The sequence below is a fragment of the Amblyomma mixtum genome, chromosome 3 (assembly GCF_055824585.1).
Source record: "Amblyomma mixtum isolate Tamu chromosome 3, ASM5582458v1, whole genome shotgun sequence".
Taxonomy (NCBI): Eukaryota; Metazoa; Arthropoda; class Arachnida; order Ixodida; family Ixodidae; genus Amblyomma; species Amblyomma mixtum.
The window spans coordinates 371908818-371913931 of NC_143014.1; the positions used below are offsets into that span (position 1 = coordinate 371908818).

Below are 5114 nucleotides of genomic sequence, written 5' to 3' on the forward strand. Positions count from 1 at the left end.
TCCGCGTGGCTGCGTGCATGCGGAGTATCATTGCGGCCAAGCCGGTAGCAAACCAGTGCAAAGGGGGCAAATGACACGAAGCACTACGTCGAGGTCCTCCTTCTCGTGCGCCACTCTGCATTGACTGATGAACGGGTTAGATGCAGTGGCACTCCCTTCTGCCCCCACACCTACGTTAGCATAGGCATCAGCTTGTTACGCACGAAAGGAGCGACTGTTGTGCTTAGCTATATATCTCAACTCAGAGCAGACTCATGAAATTAGACTCACTCTTCAAACTCGCAAGACCGACAGTCATTTCCAGAGGAGGGTTGTGCTCCCACAATTGCTTAAGTGGTTGCCACTTGTTTTCTATTTGGTTTGATGTTAGGCTGCCCCCGAAAACTTCGCATTGCCAGCATTGCCGCCAGCATTGCCCACATTTCTTTCCGCGTCTTCAGTCGCCTCCCGGGGTTTTTTTTTAATTCCATGTAGATCTGGATGAGCAGCAGTCTTTTATTTCGGCCAAAGTTCATCTGAGCCACTGTCTGAGCCAAGAGCAGCTGGTTCCTGCTCGCGAAAGTCGGCGCTGCCTGAGCCGACATCTGCAGCTTCCTGTTCGCGAAATGCAAGCCGCAGTCGAACGCCACCTGCAATATGTAATGTTTTGCTGGTACAAGAACTATGGTGCTTGGTACTCTGGTATGGTATTTGGAATTATGGTATTAGGGCAGGTGCATGAAAAGCGTTTTATTCAGTGGAGCTCCTCCGCACATCAAGCAGCACAAACCTTGGGAGGATTAAGGACGCGAAGCCATTTCTCTTTTCAGAAATTACTGTCGCGTAGGATGCATAATGAGGCATACAGCAGGCCTCACAAGCAGACCCCTTGGGCCGGATACTTTGGACGGGACGTGCACAATAAGTGACATAGACCGGCATTCCTTCTTCTAAGACGGGCATACCGTCCGGCCCAAGCTCCGGATGCGAGATCGTCTCGACTCCGTCAAGCAAAATTAATTAGCCAGCCATGTCGCGCAACCAACCACGTCAAAACAAAGGAGAAATATGAGCGAAAGCGCGCGTGAATTCGCGCAGAGTAGGTGCCAAATGCGCATCGGCATGAATACGATATCATTTGTTAGAGACTCTTGCAGCGTCGTGTGCTAGCTGCGGCTCGTGTGGGCCCCGGCAGCTCCGGCAGTCCGTAGTTAGCCGGACGGAGAAAATCGAGTGCGCTTCCGGCAGGTTGCGAACTGGTGGGCGGAGCTTCACGCCCTGCCAGCGAAAGACGAGCGTCGGGCTGGCGTCATGGTGAGTCCGCGGTTTGTGCGGAACGGATAATCGAAGAAGCCCAATGAGGCGAAAAGCACACCCAGCCTCGCAGCGCTTAAAGTTCAGCTGCCTCGTGGCCAAGCCAACGGTTTATGTACCAACGGATGAAGCACACGTATCTCGTACGTTTTCAGGGTATTCAAAGGATAAGATGCCATGGCCATGAAGAAATTTTTTTCTCGCACGCGGAAAACTTTCGTCCATGACAGTACGCGATTACTTATGCAGTGATGTCATATAAAACTAATAACGCATACGCTTCATAATCGACAACACACAACATCGATCGAGCGCACCGCTTCGTTCTGCAGTGCATATAAAAATTTCGATACAGTAGCCAAACCTATACGGTATACATACATACAATAAATATAGAGTATACAGTAGGCAGTATAGTACTGCACCTTCTATCCACCCGGACGCACATGTTGTGTAGACATGATACGTCCAAGATACTTGAACATAGGCGCAAAAACTGAGCAGCAAAAACTGGCACGTTAATAGCTTCAGTTTAAGGCCTACCGCTTGAACCCTTTTAAGCGCATTCTTTAGGTCGGTCAGGAGGTCGTAGAATGTGATACAGTACATAATGATACCCAAGCACACAATGCAGGTTTTTCTCGCAAGTTCTGCTATGATGATATCCGCGGTAAGTTGCCATGTAGCAGAGCTCTTTACCATACCCATAGGCCTGTAAAGCCACTGGTAATGCCCCGATGGCGTATTAATGCTGTCTTGTCCTTGTCGTGTTTGCGCATTTCATTATTTCAGTTCGATCATAGATGTAGGCTACATCGACAACCGAGGAGAATTGTACAGAGCCCATTTCTGATAACGTCGCTACTATGTTCGGTAGGCGGGTAGGTGTTAACGCGAGTTACGCTGTTTAGATCGCGGAAGTCGACGACAAATCGGTATGAACATTCGAGTTTCTCTTGTACAGTATTTCGTGCACAGTATTTCTACTACAGTATTTGACGCCAGGATATATAAATTTAAGGCAGGTGCTACAGAAATTAATCCAGGTGCCAAAGTGTTTAATCCAAACGCAAGGGAATATATTCCTCATGTATTAGAGGCTTTTGAGAAAAGTAAATGACGCAGTAACTGTGTCACATTTTGCTGCACACATCAACCGCGTAGTGAGGGAAGGGAGGAAGGTGGGAATGAAAAAGGAAGAAAAGAAGAGATGCTGTAGTGGAGGGCTCCGGAATAATTTCGAGAACCTGGGGATAACATGCCCTGATATCGCACAGCTCACGGACGCATTTTGCGTTACGCCTCCGTACGCATATGTGTTACGCCTCCATACTCCGGCTCATTTCCCGAGCGCTCTAACCACTGTGGCACCGCGGCGCATCCTCATGTATTTCCGCCACCAGTCCGCTAAGACCTGAATCGCGAGCCACAAACCGCAAACGACTTATCGAGGAGCTGTATTTAACTAGCATTAGGCACCCAATGAGCACGTCAAAAGGAGCACGTGCATGTGACTCGGTGAACCATTAGAACTACCGGCCAGGTGTTTATACCTTCCAGCACGTCCACCAAAGCACTGCGTAGGGGCGGGTAGGTGAGGCGTTACCCGCCAGCAGTGTCGCGTAACTCACACCACGGAATTGCAGCTTTGTTACCGTGATAAGATGCGCAACACCATGATAAGGGGATGGCTAGGACAGTGTCACTGTGACGAGCCGATAGCCCAGTCTCATGACTTCGCTTCACTTGCAACCTGGCGTCACATTCTCAACCCATCAACATGGGTATTAAATAAAACATTACTTCGAATATAATAAAGCTGTTCCTATGATGAACCCGTTTAGCTAGGCCACTTAATGATGCCACATGGCATCGAAAAATTTCTCAAGGAAGTGGAATTTTTCGATCTTTATACTGGTTGGTATCAATTGCCTTTTCTTCAAGGATTTCACATGCTTCGAAACGCTTTGGTCACGTGACTTTCATCACCCTAATGGCTATGGGACACTTTCGCTACCTGCCAAAATGGGTATCGGGAATGAATCAGTTCTTCGTGGGCAGTACGGTTACACTTAGCAGGAAATTCTTTCGCAGAGTCACCTCATTGGTGTCACGTGACTTGCAGTATCATGCATCACAACACGTCGCTATTGCAACCCTTTATTAAGTGTTGTCGATGGCGAAGAGGTAGAGCATCCGCATCGTGTGCAAAAGGAACGGGCTTCGAATCTTGTCGACGAGAACCGAAAACGCGCTCCCTCATCAGAAAAGGATTCGGCCACCATGATGTAGTACTTGGCCACAACTTCCTATGTGAATAAATCAGTTAACCCTCCGTCCTGAATCCCCTGCGGCTGCGGAGCAAAATGCCCAAGGCGGCGCTGAGACCTTTGACGCAGCGCACGGTGCTGAGAACCTCTAGCTCCTTACAGGCCGCTAATGAAAACTGAACATGGCAACGTTTAACGCGAGATTTTAGTGCTATTCGAGGAACTCATGGACATTTAGTGGCATGTGATAGGGCTTAGCGAATTTATTATGACGCATATTAAGCGCTAATAGGCCGGCACGCTTAGACCAGTTTCGATTAGCCGAGAAATAAACATCTAGGTACCCCACATTCTGATCTATTGCTATTTCGTTATTATCTGAAAAGTAATTCTTGTGTTTAGAGATCGGAAGAGGGCGGAGTGGGTAAGGGAACAAACGCGGGTTAATGATATCCTAGTTGAAATCAACAGAAAGAAATGGGCTTGGGCAGGGCATGTAATGCGAAGGCAAGATAACCGCTGGTCCTTAAGGGTAACGGAGTGGATTACAAGAGAAGGCAAACGTAGCAGGAGACGGGGAAGTTTGCGGGGATACAGTGGCCGCAACCGGCAAAGGACAGGGTTAGTTGGAGAGACATGGGAGAAGCCTTTGCTCTGAAGTGGGTGTAGTCAGGCTGATGATGATGATGAATTCTTGAGGATATTCACTATGTTCTCGTTAAAAGAGTGAGGCTGCCCTTCTTGGGATTCAGGGTCATGTTCAGGTGGCTGCACCATGTTGATATCCGGTTCAGAACTGTTTGCGACTAGACTGTATTTCCATCAGCTTCGATATCTCTATAAAGCACGCAATCATTGGTGTATAGATGGATTTCCGATGTAGCCTGAAGCAATATCATTTTTAAAGATCGCAAAAATAAGCGGTCCCATGACACCGGACACTGAATTTAACTGATACATAGCAAGACTCACACCCATTTATTACCCATTTATTTAAAAGAAAGCATTTTGTTCCAGAATGGCGCCCACAACTCATTAATACTGCAATAACTACTGCATTCTAATAATTATTCGTAGTACTCATCAAGTTCATGTGTTAATATAGCTACCTTTAGCAAAAAAGTACACATTACATTGCGGACAAAGGGCTGGAGGAAATTTGTGCTTGAACAGCTTCTTGGTCGCTTATCCTAGGAAAAGATAAGACCAATTTCGCTAGTCTGTCAAGTTTGAGAAAAGCAGATCACTGTGGAAGCACATTCACCAGAACGTCTTGCAGGAATATCTACAAATTGATAAAGACTATTTTGCGGAACGATGTCGCTGAATTCTAAGGAGTGTGTGTTCCGAGATTACCACACGAGCGATTTGTCAGTCCAACGAATGAAGGTCATACTGAAATCACCACGATGTAGAAAATCTTTCCTTTGACCATTAATTGCACGCGACAGCGATATTAACACTCCGGGACTGCTGCTGCTAGGGCGACGGTAGAATGCGCCAAATGCTAAGCCCTAGGGGTCATGCACCCTAATTCCACACCACACGTTT

At 47.4% G+C, this 5114-nt stretch overlaps 1 pseudogene; it reads right to left on the minus strand.

Moving 5' to 3' along the window:
- Positions 1 to 266: 266 nt before the first annotated feature.
- On the minus strand, positions 267 to 1011 carry LOC149356775 (uncharacterized; annotated as a pseudogene).
- Between the last annotated feature and the right edge of the window lie 4103 nt (positions 1012 to 5114).